This window comes from Electrona antarctica (genome assembly GCF_951216825.1).
Source record: "Electrona antarctica genome assembly, chromosome: 9".
NCBI classification, from domain to species: domain Eukaryota; kingdom Metazoa; phylum Chordata; class Actinopteri; order Myctophiformes; family Myctophidae; genus Electrona; species Electrona antarctica.
The window spans coordinates 27,197,921-27,217,057 of record NC_136790.1 but is presented as its reverse complement, the minus strand read 5'-3'; the positions used below and the strand labels follow the sequence as shown (position 1 = coordinate 27,217,057).

At 42.0% G+C, this 19,137-nt stretch overlaps 1 long non-coding RNA gene across 1 annotated transcript; it reads right to left on the bottom strand.

Annotated features, from left to right (window-relative positions):
* Positions 1 to 12,406: 12,406 nt before the first annotated feature.
* Positions 12,407 to 18,824, bottom strand: LOC306929690. The gene is made up of 3 exons (XR_013790832.1): positions 18,668 to 18,824; positions 18,310 to 18,366; positions 12,407 to 12,506 (listed from the first exon to the last, which is right to left on the bottom strand). It is a non-coding gene; the product is annotated as an uncharacterized lncRNA (long non-coding RNA).
* Positions 18,825 to 19,137: the final 313 nt, after the last annotated feature.

Here is a 19,137-nt window from a genome sequence, read left to right as displayed (position 1 = left end):
CCATCTCTTGTTGTTGATGGATAACTGTTTAGCTTCTTGTGCTCCGTCTCTCTCGCTCTCATTCATTGCTCACAAAACGTAAATTGGAGTCTGACCTTTTACAATGTTCTTCCCCCTGAACACAGCTCTTTTTAGGTCATTATTTTACTAGTATTTTTTTCCTTCTTGTAATGACCTAACATTTTAGGTTTAATTTAATTTCATTTTAATGTATTAATTCGTTTTCTGTTTGTAACCAAGTTTTTAATTATGCTGCTCCCTCAAAGCCTCCCTTGAAAAAGAGATTTGTTTTATGTCAGTGGTGGCCATCTATCCTAATGAGGATAGCCACCATAGGATAGCCAAAGGTTAAATAAAATTAAATAAAATATTCACACTATATTTTTTTGAGTGGTGTAAACCACTCCTACAACTGGCTTTGTTAGTTTACGTGTCTGTCCGTTTACGTGTCTGTCCGTACCAAAAAAATCACACCCGTGTGAACTGAGTGGTGTAAGGTATAGCCTGTCTGACGTAATGAAATCATGTCTGACGTAATGAAATCACACCCGGGTGAACAGGGTGAACATAGCAACCATGCTCATTTTTTCTGCACTAACAAAGCCAGTTGTCTGACGTAATGAAATCACACCCGGGTGAACAGGGTGAACATAGCAACCATGCTCATTTTTTCTGCACTAACAAAGCCAGTTGTAGGAGTGGTTTACACCACTCAAAAATGAGCATGGTAGCTATGGTTCACACGGGTGTGATTTCATTACGTCAGACATTACGTCAGACCACAGCTGATCAGTCTATATAAGACCTTACACCACTCAGTTCACACGGGTGTGATTTTTGTGACATTGAATAACATCAGTGGAAAATGGAAATGCACACAAATCAAACATTTGTCTTAATATTTCTGTATGCCTTTTGGGAAAGAAGCCCAATTACTCCTATCAGAGGATATCTATCAAAATAAATCATGGGATTAGCCATTTATGGTCACAGCCAAAATTACTCCCCAGTCTTATTTGCTCCTAAACCCAGACTGTTGATTTGAGAAATGCACAATTAAACCTGGGAATTGGCATCCAATCAAGGTGACATTCTCAATGTTATTATATCTGCCCGAAATGAAATGGACTTCCTTGTGTGTCTCATCTGCAGTCATTGCTCACTCTCGGGAGATGGACTCCCAGTATGCATTCAGCACAGTGTTGAGTGTTCCATCAGGAAAACAATGATTCAATGCGTTGTGGTCTACCACAAGCTGCCCTCCTCTCACATCAAGTGGAGAGCTATTAGATGGGGCGGGTGTCTGCGCAGTCAAATGCTCAATGTTACCCACAATAACCTTGGAGTCTCTATTTTGGGCAAGTTATTACAGGCAAAACATTAATAATTTATACTCCACTTTTATGTTAGCGCACGGAGGAGACACATCGTATGACAAAGTAAATATCAGGCTAAAGGGCCATCCACACCAAGAACTATATCCTTCACCACTATCATTGTTATAGTCAGGGGATATTAATAAAATCTGGGAATACATTTCTTACCAAGAATTTTCTTCACCAATGTGTTTGTAAAGGTGTCTACTAACATATCCCACATTGGTTTATATTCAACCACCCTAGGGGAATTTTTGACAGCTTGGGGTACCATCAACTACCATTATAAGGCTAAATTTCATTATGCTTGAAGTAGCATGTGACATGTCAAACTAGGGTGTTTTCATGATTCTGTTTTACAATAAAGCATACAAAATACACATGACTTACACAAAAGAAAGACAAGAAAAACAAACAAAAAAACAAAACAAAACAACTAGCAGTCAAAAAAGAAAAACCCCAATGGACAACACCCCTCCACATTCTGTTGACAATAGTGATTCCATTCCAAGCATTAGTTTTGCACGAAAAACACTCCTTGGGCTAAATTCGTCCATAGACACTTGCCCAAATGTGCCCTAATGTGCCGAAATGTGCTGACCTCATCACATTTGTGATGACTGCTATGGCCCTTTTAAGCCCAAGGAGTGTTTTTCGTGCAAAACTAATGCTTGGAATGGATTCAGAATCATGAAAACCCCCTAGTTTGGCCATAGACCCCCTAGTTTTTAAAACATTATGGTGTGGACTCTGGAGGGCCCTTTGTGGTTCGTATAACCCAAAGATTGTACAAATGGGACAAATTTGGTTCCATCATGTACATTTTACTGTGTGTGTGCACTGCAGGAATTGTGCTGACCCAGCTCTTTTGATAGACAAGCTCACATCTGTTTTGAGCACTCAGGGAGGTTGGAAGAAACCCTAAGAGACCCAGTAGAAAGAGGCAACAACACTAACATGCTGCCTTGGTCCAGTTCTAAGCCTGATGAAACACCATAACAAATAATGAGCTGAAGAAAATGCAAGGTCAGTACTCCAGAGAAAATGGACCATATACTGTAGGCCTACAGTAGCATGACCTAGTTCATGTTGTTGGTAATTTATGTATATGTCTGCTTCCCTAAAATGTTACTTCTGACATCCACATTTGGAATAAATTTGCATGCCGTAAAATCTTTTGAAGTCCCTGTCTCCTGACACACACTAGTGTGCTACTATATATATTGTCTGCAGTTTGACTTTTATTTGAGCTCCTATGGCCACCTCTATTGAAATACGCATGCATGAAGGACATATTGTAAAGTCCCTATGTGTACCTTGCTGAGGTGTAAATCCCCATATTGACCTCCATATGAACTGTGGACTATTCCACCGAAGCCCATGAAATTAGTGTTCAATAATGTAAAATAAGGAAATTACGTTTAATTAAGTTCTCTGCTCGGTTTATCCACCGAGTAGAAAGGCATATTGTTGATTTGCACGGGATATTATATGCACAGGGATGCTATTGAGAATTTTCCTGACTCAAGCTATACAGACTTCCTGTGGAGTTACGAATGGGGCAACAGTGTGAGTGCTGTTGACTTTGTCAACACTTCTCAGTTTATGTGTATTAATTAAAGATCTCTCAAGAGTGACTGTAATCTCTATGCGTCAGCTCCAAGCACACTAGCACAGTGACAAGGGAGCCAGCTGAATGAATCAGAAATGCCATTTTTCTAGACCCTAGCTGTAGGAACTTGGTTTGGAAAGTCAGTAACATGGTACATTTTCTCATTCCAAATTTTGTATAGGAACGAGTTGTTATATTCCCAGTACAAGAAACATAAAAAATAAAAACATGATGCAACACACCAACGGCCCGACATGCGGAAAGAATGTGCTGCTCCTGTGCTTGTGGTTAGGGTCTAGTAGGTCTAACCTAGAGCCTACTGAGCAGTGAGCACACCTTTCTAGTTCATATTTTCTTTTTCATCATCAAAGAGCAGTGCAGCTCTGATTTGACTATCCACTATACAGCATCTCTCACCACCTCTGCCTACAACTTTAAAAATTCATTGCAGCTCCATGTTTCATACCCAGCGGTATCCATGAGGCCAACAAGCAGGTCAGGCACAGCCACAGGCAAGTGAATTCAGTGTCAGTGAATCACGAGTTGTGGCTCGGGAGTCCTTCGTGTACAGTACAGTACAATACATATCCAATAAAACAAACCCGTCTCTAAGATTCAGGCAGCATCCCCCCCCCCCCCCACACACACACACGCCCGTGAATTGACAGAAATTGAATAATCCACAATAGCAGCATCATGGATGAATTCCAAAATAACAGTAATGAAAGTTGATGCTCATGTGTGAAAACACTGAGTGGCAGAAATGTGATTGGAATCAAAGTAATCTAGTTTCATGTAATCAGATGAATATAGTACTTCATGAATGGAAAGTCTTGGCGCAATCTGCTATCAAGCTGTCAATTCAATAATGTGTCCTTCCCGGTACAGTACAGAATCCACTTTAGCAGAGGTTAAGACCTGATGATATGACTAGACAATCAGGAAGCCTTGTCTCCCAGGGTGGATCTTATATTGTTCCTGGCAGTTTGGAAAGAGAACACAAAGGACAACTATGTCCTGAATAATATCCCTTCCTACTATGCAAAAATGATACATACGGTATAACATATACACTCGTATGCACTCCTGTGGGCTTGAAGTTAAATTAACATCCAGGATTTTACAGTGTGTACAGTAGGCAGAGTAGCATTGCCTGAGGCCCAGCAGCCTACTATCTCCCTTGGACATGGGGGGATTCCTCTTTGGAAGAGTGGTAGAGTATATGTTGAGCAGGGGGTTAAATGTATGGTTTGAATTTAATGCACATTTGGACTATATTATTTTAACTTCAACATAGATTTCTACATAACTTACTATAGAAGTACATGTCGAACTGCATGCATCTTGCAGCATCATGTCAACTTTCTGTGTATTTATTGTACTACTACTTGGCAAATAAAGAGTTTCAGATTCTAATTTGTGACTGTGGTGAAATTCACATGACACAGCCTGATCTCTCAGTTTGAATAGAAGCATGCCTTTCATGTTACAAAGAAAGACACATAATGCCTATCTGCAGTTTCTTTTTAACTGAAAGAATATGGATTGGACGTACAATACTGTGCACATTAGTTTAACCTATTCATACAAACAATACTTGTTACACATGTTGATAGTGGAACAGTCTGATTCAGCCCCTCGGAAAAGAATATTCCCGGAATGAAAAATCAATTGTAGCCTTCATTAGTGTTGAGCAAAGATCTCTATGCCACTCAACCGACATTTACAAATGTAGCGAATGTGAGATGGATAAGAATAGTCTGTGTGGGAGTGTTAACCCCAGACAACATGTCGATACTGGAGACCCGCTCATTCTAACTAATGAGATTAGCCGGCTGCATTGTATATGCAACAGGATATTGTCTATTCTGCTGCAGTCTCTACAACACAATTAGGCACTAGTCATATCTGTAGAAGTGAGAAACCATTACCTACCCAGCATTGTATTTAAAATATCCATAAGTGTTTGACATCGTTCATGTTAGCAAACAAATTGTGCTATATAACAATCCTAATTCCAAAGGCTGTTGGGCACAACAGCGGATGGAGCTGAGGAAAATATACCAGCATTCCTCCAGAACCTGCACATCAACGATGTTCGGCTGCGGTGGCCGAACGGTTTGCGGAGCGGTCTTGTTATCGGAAGGTCGCCAGTTCGAATCCCCGGACCGGCACGTTAAAACCACCGCTGAAGGGCCCTTGAGCAAGGCATTGAACCCCTACCATGAAATGTTCTATGAGCAGGGTCTGGCTGTAAACAAGCATCTCGAGCTTAGTCCATTCACCCTGGGTAAACAAAGAACTTTGATTTGCTTTGCTTCCCTTCACCTGTGAGCTTGCCAGGCTGAAATCCACAGTAAGAGGGTAAAACTAAGTGCTGGGCCGGATGGCATACCCCCAGAGGTATTAAAGAACTGTGACCTCAACAACCTCATCCTAGAGTTTTGCATCCTTGTGCTAATGCACAACAAGCAGCCTGAAATATGGTCTCTTTCGAGAGGGGAGAACTACCGTAGCCCAGATAAGGTGGTGACCCCAGATAGCAACAGTGAGGAGTTTGACATCTGGTTTGGGGTAATGCAAGGGGACAACGTAGCCTCCTTTCTCTTCATCATAGTCCTGGATTATGCACTCAGGAAGGCCATCAGCGGACCAGAGCAGGATCTTGGCTTCACTCTCAACACCAAGGAGGTCGAGACGACACCCCACAGTAGTCATGACATATCTGGACTATGTGGATGACATCAGCCTGCTCTCTGACAATGTGGAACAAGCACAGGAACTCCTGAACAGAGTTGAGTTGGAGTGTGCCACGGTTGGCCTTCGGCTAAATGCCAAGAAAACTGAGGTTAACGCCTATAACAACTCACCGGAACATCCACCTCTGACAACAGGAGGCACTGTGCTGAAGGAAGTCAAGGTCTTCAAGTACTGGGCTCATGGGTCAACTCAACCGAGCAAGATCTGAAACTGAGGAAGGCAATGGTAGAGTCTGTTCTATATGGCAGTGAATGCTGGACCCTGAAGCCAACCCTGCAGAAGTCTCTAGATGGGTGCTACACCAGAATGTTGCATGCAGTACTTATCAGCAAGAGTGTACATGTTACCAACAAGATCCTGTATGAGGAAATACCAAGGGTGAGCCAGAAAATAGCAGCCAGGAGAATGATGAGACTAGCTGCCAAAGACATCAACTGCCAGACAGCAAATTTGTGCTATGGGAACAAACACATTGGCATCGATCAAGAGGACAAGAGTACTGTATGTACTCAAGAAAGATGTATGGGGAACCGGGATGACTGGAAGAGACGATGGAGGGCTCATCTGAGGACAACAAAGAGAGATAACATGTCCCTTTAGGCCGGTCTCCATAATATAGCACCAAAAGCGGTTCTTTGGTTCTTTGATCATAGAACCGTTTTTGGTGCTATATGGCAACAATCTTTAAAAGGTGCTTAGGGATAGTTCAGATTTTTTTAACTTAAAGGCGTAGTGAAACGGAAATGGTGGACATTTTATTTTGAAGTTTCAGACGGTCTCAAGTTGAAACACCGCTATGAAGTTTCTGAACCAATCAGAGCGTCGCATCCCTTCAGGGGATGGGACGGTAGCTAGGGACGGGTAGCTATGCTACGCAGGACAGCGTGTGGACGTTTGTTTACAAATCAGATAGTCAGCCAGCTTTACCAGTTTACACTTAATGTGGCTTATTTCTACCCTATAATGTTTTCAGATACATTTTTAGCGTGATGATTAAGTTGAAACCGAGTAATACACTCTCTGGATGTTATCTTGAATGGGAATAAAAACGGAAGATGTCTGTAATCAGTAGCAGCTGTGCAGCCTGTGCTGGACGGATGCGGAGATATGGGGAATTAAACTGGTGAGCTTCATTTTTATTGGCTTTTATCGATGTTGGCCTCGACACGTCATCACACAGCACGTTTTCGTTTTCAGGAAGTAATAATTTATGGACTTTTGATATAAAAACACACAAAAATGAGAATGTTCACATTTTTTTGGCATCCATTGTTAGGTATGCCCATATGATGACCATGGATATGGTCTAAAAGTGTGAAAAACGTATTTTTCATTTCACTACACCTTTAAGCTGTAATGAAATACTTTCCATTAACATAGTGGTTGCAACTGTATTAATGAATTGATTGCCCGAGTCCCGTGGTGGGAGTTCTGCTCTGGTTTTGGTGAAATATTAAGTAGTTCCGGTCATTTTGTGGGGGGCACAGGGGGCCACGCAGTAAAAGTAAATTAATCCACAAAACTAACGTAATTTGTATTGTTGACCCATTTCTAAAATATTAGTGCAACTTTCGTTCATTTTTGACCCCTCTATCACAGGAACTATGTTTTTTGTGTCCATATCACTACTCCCAAAAAATAGTTCCATAGAGGGGTCAAAGTTGAACGAAAGTTGCGCTAATATTTTAGAAATAGGTCAACAATACAAATGACATTAGTTTTGTGAATTAATTTCCGTTTACTGCGTGGCCCCAGTGCCCCCCACAAAATGACCGGAACTACTTAATATTGACCAAAACCAGAGCAGAACTCCTACCACGGGACTCTGGCAATCAATTAATACAGTTGCAACCATTATATTAATGGCAAGTATTTCATACAGCTTAAGTTAAAAAAACCCAGAACTATCCCTTTAAGACTAATTCAGTATAGTAGTAGTAGTAGTAGTAGATTCTTTATTTTTGTGTCATGCACCCAAGGTGCCCAGCCCACATGGACTTATACAATTTACAATTTACAATTTAGGCATTTAGCAGACGCTCTTAATCCAGAGCGACTTACAATAAGCAAGAACAAAAAGCATGGGAATACATCACATATGTAAAAAGCATTTATCGCGAAACATGCGTAAGCTAAGAACGTGACTAGAACATATCTATATAATGACACTATACATATAAACTATAACTAGAACATATCTATATAATGACACTATACATATAAACTACACATATGCTATACTATGCTGTACATATATACTATGAAGTGCTATGACTACTATACACTATATACTATGAAGTGCTATGACTACATACAGTGCACTTATTGTGCTGTCTACATGACATGCTATAAGTCTGTTTCAAATGCTATATAAGTCTAAGAAGTGCTGTCTAAGGGGGGTAGGGTAAGTGCTATGGGCCATGATGGAGTCTGAAAAGGTGGGTTTTCAGACTACGGCGGAAGATCGGGAGTGATGCTGCAGTTCTGATTGCAACGGGAAGTGCATTCCACAGTTTTGGGGCCAGAAGGGAGAAGAGTTTGGGACGTGTGGAGCGTTGTCCCGGCGTTTTTAGTGAGGGTACTTCCAGCTTCCCTGCGTTGGCTGATCTGAGTGCGCGGGAGGGTTTGTAGGGTTCAATCATGCTGGCAAGATATGGGGGAGCCATACCTTTGGTTGCTTTAAATGCCAACATCAGAGTTTTGTATTCTGTGCGGGCAGCGACCGGGAGCCAGTGCAGGGAGCGGAGCAGGGGGGAGACATGTGAGAATTTTGGCTGGTTGAAGACCAAGCGAGCTGCGGCATTTTGGATCAGTTGGAGAGGCTTCAGTGCACATGCCGGTAAGCCAGTAAGGAGAGAGTTACAATAGTCAAGTTTTGACAGGACTGTTGTCTGGATTAGGAGCTGGGATGATTCCTGGGTGAGGAACGGTCTAATTCGTCGTATGTTATAGAGTGTGAACCTACAGGATCGAGTGACAGCTGTGATGTGAGTTTTGAACGAGAGCTGACTGTCCAGGACAACACCAAGGTTCCTGGCTGTTGGGACAGACGTTACCAGGGCGTTGTCTACGGAAATAGTTAGCTCCCGCATCGGGCAGGACTTAGCTGGGAAGAAGAGAAGCTCAGTCTTGTCTGGGTTCAGCTTGAGGTGGTTGGAGGACATCCACTGTGAGATGTCAGCCAGGCAAGCAGTGATGCGCTCTTCCACCTGGGTGGCAGAGGGGGGGAAGGATAGAAACAGTTGTGTGTCATCGGCATAACAGTGATAGGATATATTGTGAGCAGAGATGATAGTGCCAAGGGATTTTGTGTACAGTGAGAAAAGGAGGGGACCAAGTACAGATCCCTGTGGGACCCCAGTTTGGAGGGTTCGGGGGGATGATAACAGACCTTTCCAGGAGACCTGGTAGGTCCGGTCGGTGAGGTAAGAGGAGAACCACTTTAGTGCCGTCCCGCCGATGCCTAGATCCGCTAGGGTGTCTAGGAGCAGCTGGTGGTTCACTGTGTCAAATGCTGCTGATAGGTCTAGGAGAATCAGGACTGCGGAGTGGGAAGCAGCCTGGGCAGCATGTAGTGCTTCTGTGACTGCCAGCAGGGCAGTTTCTGTGGAGTGGGCCTTTTTGAATCCGGACTGGTTGGGATCCAGCAGGTTGTTATGTGAGAGATGGAGAGAGAGCTGGTTGGAGACAACACGTTCAATGCTTTTTGATAGAAATGAAAGGAGTGATACCGGTCTGTAGTTCTTGACATCTGAGGGGTCAAGGGTTGGTTTCTTGAGGAGTGGTGTTACTCTGGCTGACTTGAGGGCAGATGGGACGCAGCCTGAGGTTACTGAGGTGTTGATGATGGAGGTGATGAAGGGGAGCAGATCAGGTGCGATGGTCTGGAAGATTGGAGACGGGACAGGGTCGAGAGGACAGGTGGTAGGTCTAGTGGAAGTCACTAGTTGTAGGACCTCGTCTGGGGAAAGAGGAGAGAAGGAGGACATACATGGTGTGTTGGGGTTAGTGTTGGTTGAGTCAGATGCCACTTTATGGGGGAGAGGGGGGAAGGAGCTGCTGATATCGTCAACCTTCTTCTCGAAGTAGTTGACAAAAACATCAGCAGTGAGGGATGAAGGTTGGGTGGGGGGAGGGGGCTTAAGGAGGGAGGAGAAAGTGGAGAAGAGCTTCCTTGGGTTAGAAGTACAGGATTGGATTTTGGTGTGGTAGAAAGAGGTTTTAGCAGTGGTTAGTGAGAGGGAGAAGGCAGAGAGGAGTGAGTGAAAGTGGGATAGGTCATCAGGTAGCTTTGTCTTGCGCCACTTCCTTTCGGCTGCTCTTAGAGGTGTTCGTTCAGATCTGAGAGTTTCAGATAACCAGGGAGCCGGTGGACATGAGCGAGCTGGCCTGGATGAGAGCGGGCAGTGTTGGTCGAATGCAGATGAGATAGAGGAGAGGAAGGATGAGGTTGCAGAGTCAGGTGAGAGAGAGAGGAAGGACTCCAGGGAGGGTAGAGAGGAGAGAATAGAGGATGAGAGGGAGGAGGGGTTTAGGGATTTGAGATTGCGTCGGGTGGTGACGTTAGGAGGGTTAGTGGGTTTAGGCGGGAGGGTGGAGAGAGAGAGGGAGAAGGCTATGAAGTGGTGGTCAGACCTAATTAACGGAGTAACAGAGAGTGTAGAGGGAGAGCAGGCTCTGGAGAACACAAGGTCCAAAACATTACCAGCCTTGTGAGTGGGAGGGGAGGGAGATAGAGAGAGGTCAAATGAGGCCAGAAGGGATAGGACACACCATACAAATCATTGCTGCAATATTGCATTGTGTACAAGAAACTTTTTTTTTTTCCAAAACCTGCCTTTTTCCCCACGCTTTGCATAAAAAGTCTGCTAAAGCAAAAATACCTTTCCTAAAGAAAAAGTTAACACAGATGGTTGTCATTTTACAAAATAATACATGTCTTAATTCTTCATATAATGGGCAGTAAAACAAAAAATGAATTTCATTTTCAATTTCTTTCAAATCACACACTAGACACACTCTGTCCTAACCCTAACCCTAACCCTAACCCTCAGGAGTACCAATGAATCTACCCGTTTCTAAAGCTAAGGTCCCAGAATGCAGCTGTGCACCAAAAGATGACTTTTGGATACATTTTGTGTAACTACGGAGCCCCTGAATGGCCATGCATTCAAAATATATTTTATCTTGTCCGGACAAGATATTATATCGTCCGGACAAGATATTATCTTGTCCGGACAAGATAGGGGCTCCGTACTATTCCATTGCTTATGGGAATGTGAGGAGATTAAAACATTCTGGAGGTCTGTGGTCCATTATGTCTCTCAGATTACATCAGGTCAAGTTCCTCTTTGTCCTAAATTATGTATACTCAGTATTTATCCATTAAATTGTATACTAAATAGTAAAGAAAAAAGAATGATTGACCTTTGCCTGTTACAGGCCAGACGCTCAATTGCGCTATGTTGGAAGAATGTCAATGCCCCTACGATCGGCGTTTGGCTGAGGAATTTAACGACCAGTTTGGCACATGAGAAACTAACGTATGTAATTAGGAAGAAACCTGCTGTATTCTATATGAGAGAGGTTCTTGGACTTCATTAAGCGAGGTGATATTGAAGAGGCTTTGGATGTATAGTGGTTCATTGGAGTAGTCAGCTGTAGGGTGGGGGTAAGGAACTGTGATGGGGATATTGTGCATTTGTAAAGATGTCTATGTTGTAAAGAAAAATCAATAAATGTATAAATTACAAAAAGGTGCTTATGCAATGCGAGAGTGCGGTCTAGCTAACACCAAATCGGGACTCCTCAATCACTGCCCTCCTCACTCGCCTATCTAGCATGAAGATCTTTACTGTTCCTAAATAATATATGTAAACAACATGACATCAGCTTGTGACTGCAACTTGTTCCTGTCGGCACTGCTGGTGTCGGACAGGAAGAAACTGCAGGTTGAAAAGGCCCTCAGCTCTGAACTCAGTAGAATCTGCACCTGGCTCACTGATCTTTACACCTGGGAAAAACTGAATCCATTCTCTTTGGATTTTGACAATATTATCACACGAAAAGATGAAATTACCTACCTAGGTTCCAACCTGGAGGCAAAATTTTCCGGTGATAAAATGGCCACCAACGTAATCAAATCAACATATTTTAATCAATCAATCAGTCTTTGTCTACTGTAGTGTGTTGTTAGCCAAGCTGTGCATCTACGTAGGTGGTGTGCTTTTTGCCTTTCCTGGCCTGATTTCTACACTCTCCTCATCCCATGCAAGGCATAACAGTCAGGCAAGTGCCCTCGAAACCTTCAGGTCCTGTTCCGTTAAAGCAGTCCATGAGGCCGGGGGCATGGTGGCACAGTGAAGAACTCCTGAGGTGCTATATAGCACCACAACCATCCCAAAGAACCACTCTTGGAAGGACTAGCACCTTCAGAAAGGTGGTGCATTCAGCTGTGTGTAGCATAGGGAGCCCCCTTTCGCTACTGTCGGATACAAACAACAGCAGATGCCTGACAAGGTAAAAAAGAATCATGGAAGACAAGCAACAACGTTAAAATAGTTAGTTTGAGATGATGCGGTCCGGCAAGCACTTGAGGTGTCTCAAAGTCCGAAGCTTTAGGTTTGAAATAAGCTTCTACTTACTTAAGTTGACTTACCTGGGACGAAGAGGTCTTGTCTGGGTTCAGCTTGAGGTGCATGGTGAAAAGACATCAACTGTGAGATGTCAGTCAAACATGCAGCAGTGCGCTCTTCCACCTGAGTGGCAGAGGGGGGGAAGCAGAGAGACAGTTTAGTGTATCGGCATAACAGTGATAAGATAGATCGTGAGCAGACATGACAGAGCCAAGATATTTAGTGTACAGTGAGAAAAGGAGGGATCCCTTTTCAGGTGCGTTGCGATTGGTGCGGGGTAATTAATCACACCACCTGCCAATTGTGTGCCCCATACATTTGTGCTTCCCTGGTGAATTTATGATGACATTTGTGCTTCCCAAAGGAAGTTCTGGTAAATTCTGTCATAGACAGAGACAAATGTTGTTCATGTGCAGCTCGTGGAAAAGTGGATATATTTGACTAAACACACATTTTCTGCTAGAACTTTCAAATGGATATGAAACTAGAGGACAATCTGACTCCGAGTCTTTGGAATTATTTATTGGGTGAGTACACACGGGCCAGTGCCTCTGAGACCTTAGTGTTAACCTCTGTGTGATAAGCTATAATAATGAGCGGTGACTAGAACCACCTGAGATAATACCATTCAATTTGTAACCATTTCTCCAAAAACACAAGGCACACAACAGTAGCATAACAAGTTTGCATTTATGCACACTGTACATGAATCCCAAATGACAAGATATACAAAATATACAAAATGAATAAACACAAACAATCTAAGAGCTCAGTATCAGGACACAAATAGATAGCAGTTAATCCTATTTCAATTCAAAATGACATTAAAATTGTTTTTTTATGTTTTGTTTTTAAAATATTTTTTTGGAAGTCCCAAACCTCCTGGCAAGGAAGCTGGGGCCAACTGATTGTGTCCTATACTGTGAACAAATGACTGGATACAAGTTTTAGGACTCAACAGTAGCAGCAATTGTAAGAGATTGGTGAAAAGTATTGAAAATGTAATTTAAATGTCTAAACTTACCTAGTCTGTTCTCCTCCCCTCCTCCCCCTTGAGACATGGGCGTGGTTATAAACACAACCCGTGTAGGAATTAGTATGTAGCCTCCTCCTTCCCAGGGTGTTCGGGCTAAAGAGTTCCCTCCGGTGACACGCACTCCATTTATTAGTTCCGGGAGGGTGACATCAAATGGGAAGTGGATAGAGGGGAGGTTGGGTTGACTGTAATGAATTTAATCATGTATGGTGGTTGCTTATATTTAGTAGGTAAGTGATAATGTAACTGCAAATATGTCTATTAAGGGCGCATACAGTATACATGTTTGTATTGTGTGTTTATGTGTGGGAATAGTGGGGAGGTACCCGGTATGGGCCTGGTATGGGCCAGCCAGGTAATAGGTAGGTACCCACCTATATAAGTGAGCCAGTGTATGTGAGATGAGAGGAACGGTTGTGTCAAAGTGATAAAAACAAATCACACCCGTGTGAACTGAGTGGTCCAATTCCCCGGAGTCACATTTAACACAGACGGGTTCCTTGGAGTGGTTGCACCACTCAAAAAAAGAATACAAATAAAACTTCATGATTGAAAGGTCACTACTTAGTGGACTGGTCTCCACTGATTTGCTGCCCAGGCCACCATCCTACGAGGTAATTAAACATGTTGCACAAAATCATAAATTCATGCTTTCATCCACTGTCTGCCTGTATGTTCTCAATGCGATATCAGTGCACGTGTCATGCAGAATCTATTATCCTGTAACTTTAAAACAGAAAATTTCCATATCGTTGCTGTCTGGAGGAAACCTCATAACTCAATTTGAGGTTTTTGGTTTTATTCCATAAATCAGTGCTATTGAACACCCTTTACGTCTGTGTTGTTTCGAAAATATTGAACCAATGGAAAGTAGTAAAAAACACATTTACAAAACCTCTTAACTCCATTGGACCCTCAAACTGTCTGCTAAAACAGCTAACTCCACCACCTCTCTCCTTCTCATAAATAATTCAACAAAGTATTCAACAGTTTGCAAAAAGTACAGGGTTACAGTTATACAATGATGCTAAAAGGATAACACAAAAATCCCTGGTGTCATTTATCTATTGCATAGTCCCTGCCAGTTTTAGTACCATTCATCAGATGGTCTGTATAATGAGATTGTTTAATCAATTATTGTGCTACAATACATGTTTGATAGGGAAACATTTAAGCATTTTCAGTAATCAAATTATATTGGAGTCTATCTTTATTACAATTGAGAAGAGCACACAACTTTGTGCACAGTTCAGGTGGCCACTGGCCAAGTCATAGACAGAGTGTGCGGACTGGATTATGTGGAAGTGCCATTTACTCCTGTGCTTTGTGGCTGTGATACGTCACTGACTTTACCTCTACGTATTCAACCCAGCTTTGTGGCTGTTCGCACTTCGCAGTTTCCCTTTCCGTGATGCGATGGACCGATTACAGAGCGCCCACACGTCAGTGGCCAAAGATAAAGTCTGCCTTCGTTCAAAATGTACGGTTTATGTGTCTCACTCAGATCGCAATGCCACTAGACGTGTGGCGTTAGACGTGATCGCGTCTAGTTTTATACAAAAGAGTGGAACACACAGGACCATTGCCTCAGTCATTCACTGAGGTACATTCGGGGTTTGATGGAACCTTGGGGAGAGAAGGATTAATAGGGGTGGGGGTCTGCTGATGCACACTCTTACTCCTTCAGGTCTTCATAATTCACATTGTCAGCCGAAGAGCCGGTGCAGAGTGCAAAGCCAGTGCTGTCTCTCATCATCACACACAGTCAAGAGCCTGTCAGAACAGATGAAGCCACCGGCTCAGCACTGTCGAGGAACATCGAGTCGTAATTCACATCCTACTGCCACGACAAGCCCTCACTAAACTCAGGTTCCTGCCACCGTGCACGGACGTCTGATCAAGGAAGGCCTGTAACTGGATCCCACGACACCCATGTGAGCGAACAAGATTAGCGACGATCAACTTGCCAAGCCTCACCATGCCAAAGCACTGGCACTGATAATTGATATGATCCCGCCACAGCCACTACTGTGACTTTCATTATGTACTCAGGAATTTTTGTGTCCACTCCAATGGTAAAGCATTCCAAAAATTAAGATATCTTTTCAGCTCATGGCTTACTAGGATGAACATTGACAGATGCCTGTTAAGGCTAACTGTTGCGAGAGTACTGTACATAAGTACAGTACACTGTTGACATATTGTACTAATATTCATCCAGATACTCACTGCATCTGTTAAAGGACTGTTGTCAGACTGTATAATCATTCTCATATTCACTGCAGTAGTGAATATGAGAAGTAGTCATTCTCATATTCGCATCCAGGAATTCTATATGCACTGTTGATAGTAATCTACGCATTGTTGATACTGTTAATCGTACAGTAAATTCATAAAATGATATGAGCATAGCATAACAGTGCAGCGTGCTGCTTTACCATGGCATAAGGAAGTTCATGTGACCCATTGTAGCTTCATCAATTATTGTTCTGATATTGTGCTGATATACACATCTTGGTAGACGCAAAGTAAAGGCAATGAAGCCCCTCAGAGGAAAAAACTCCTGTGAGTATTAACTCTGAATATCAACACGATCAGCAGCACACAGCATTCACATCTGCAGTGAGTGGCTTAATTAAGCCATAATGAAGGAGCCGAGATGCTACATCCTGTTCAGGGAATTTATGATGCCCATGAGTCAGACCTCATGCTGCATCCTGCTCAGGGAGTCAGACCTCATTTACACCTCCAGGCTGCATGATTGGCACCCCCCATCTTCAGAGAACCTCAAAGGCAAGAAACCTCACCCACAAAGTGCGCAAGGAAATTACGTTTTAGTCTATGCTTAAAGCCTTGCAACATTGTAATATGGAAATATTTGTGCACCTGAGATTAACAACAAAGTCAGGAGAGCCCTAGACATGCCAATTTGCTTGATCGTCAATTATAGGATCAGATAAAGTCTAGCTTAAAGCCCAAACCACACCAAAGGGTCGGGTTGGGACTAAACGTTTTTTCCACACCAATGCAACTCAATGAGTTGCATGAGTTGCATTGGTGTTTACCTTAAAAACTGTTTTGTCCCAACCCGACCCTTGTGTGGTTTGGGCTTTAGATCAATTAGGATCAGATAGTCGAGCTTTAGATCAAAAAGATATTCAAATGGACACATTTCATAACTGGAAGACTAATGTTGATCCCACAAGGCTATAGTGGATATTAATCACATCACAATGCACAGTCGTACTTTGTCTCTGAAATGCATGTATATTTCACTTATACGTTTATGTTTCTTTAGGGTTATGTGCCAAAGAATTAAGACAATGATTTGATATGTCATCTACTGGGTCCTGGCTTATTGTGGTCATTTAAATGCCAAAGATGCTATATCAGGTTCTCACTAAAAGCTTTGATTGAAACCATTGAATTCACAAGATCTGGTTCTGTTCCCTACAAAAATATAAAATAAATGTAGAAATGTAGACCAGTAAATGTAAATCTGAGGGTCCCCGACAAAATCTTTCAGATGAGTACCAGTAACCAGTGTACATATCAATGTGGGGGTCCTTGACATGAAAATGTTTGAGAACCACATTCACATCCACATTTCTTTTTTAGTGTTGTGGGTATACGTATAGAGAACCATTGCCACTTCAGTCAGTCTTTTGTCATGGTGTCTGCTTAAGCCTTAAGCCCATGAAAGATTCCTCTCGTCAACAGACTCCCCTGTGAGCTTTCTAAATGCATCCCTGACTTTGCTGAGTCAGCCCTTAATGTCCTCACTGGCAAAGAGGCATATACAGGGTAGGTGAAATGATCAACTTGCCCAAGTACTGTATACTGTCCATGGTATTTGATAAAACAATGATCTAAAAATAATATGACATGGGATACCTGGTGTCTATCAATGCCCAGTTGTGCAACATCAAAAGTTAATTGATTTCTTTCCATATGTATCTATTACAGTCAGTGACTTCATGTCACTAAGTCATTTTTAAATAATGACATGTAGTCTGTTGCTACAAATGTCATTTCAACATTATAATAAATAATAAAGCAGCATCTATTCAACTGACATCATTGAGGGGCGCCCCTCCTATATACAGGTTTAATGTTTTTCTTTAGTTCAATGTTTGTTTTAAAAATGCCATTGACAATAAAGAGGGTTTTATGTTTTTTTTGTTCAATGTTTGTTTTAAAAATGCCATTGACAATGAAGGGAAAATGTACATCATCTTGTCCCTAACAAGCATTAAATGCCATTAACAATAAAGATAATTTAATGGTTTGTCACCGTTTGTTTTACATCACCTAATAAACATGAGTTAGACTTTAATATATTAGCGCCCCTGACTTCACACGGGTGTGATTTTTCAATGATTCATGGTAAAAATAGATATGACGAGAAATGATGCTGACTATTTTCAACAGATTGTGCACACACTCCAGGGCTCTTCACATAATGAAATTTGACAAATCACATGCGTAGATAGACATACACTAAAATACATACATAATATGGCTTGGCTGCAGGATTCAAGCTCTACAACTAATAACAGTTAATTGCTGTCTAGGATTTAATTTAAGCACATTAGTCTCTAGATCTCTAGTCTCTATAGATCCAGGGGAAGATGAAAGGCTTAATATTTAAGCTTTGACATAATCCTGTTAAGTTGTTTTTTTTAGCAGAAACCTGTGTGAGGTATAAGGGAATTTATGAAGCTTGAAAATAATCATCTTTCAATGTCTTCAACATCAGGGTACCTGTATAAACTCCCTGACATCTGTGCTATGCACTACTTTCAAATGAATTAAGTATTAATCAAACAGATTTGCTAAATGCCTTACTTCTACACGTTTGCAAAAAACAGGAAGTGATGTGTTTTTTACCTTTGATCACAGCAAACAGGAACAGCTGGTGGTACTTTAGCATGCTGAGAACGTCTCCTTTGGGACAGAAACACAAAACACTGGCATTAAAACAGGGCAAAGGTACAGGATCACAATAAGATATCCAATATACAAAGATACACCTGTTTGGTATACATACTGTATTGAAATTCAAGATATTCGATTTTTGTTTATCTATTCTAGTGTTTGCTTTCATTTATCCAGATTTTCACAGCTAGTTCAGGATGGAATTGATGAGGCTTTTTCAGTGGGCACTAATGTACCAATCTCTTTCTACACATTTCTAATTATCGATTTGGAACGCTTAAGATAAATACAAATGTTGTCACATTCTCACCTGTATCACTCAGTTGACTGTTCAATATTGTCAATGGTACTGCTTTGATAAATGTGTGTTTTACACCTTAGGCTACTGAATGCAAAACAGCTTGCAACAGCTATCCATCTCACACACCAATGATGAGAAGCTGCTGAGGAAAAGTTGTAAAAATGAATTACCACTTGGTGGTGGTTTATGATGTGCCGTACGTACCACTGATATAGGATGTGGTGAGTGTTTTAGTGCAGGAGAGTGATCTCAGACAAACTAAACATGTAACACAAGACAAATGACTCAACAAGAACTGACTGCAGAACAAGCTGATATACAAGAGTGGTGATTATAAATGAGATACACCTGGGGCAGACAGAAACAGAACCAAGGAAAATAGACCAGGGAACAGAAAACATAGAAATACAAGACCTATAGACACCACAATTAATCAATGAGACAACATTTTGTGACTGTGACAAATACAGACGACCTCA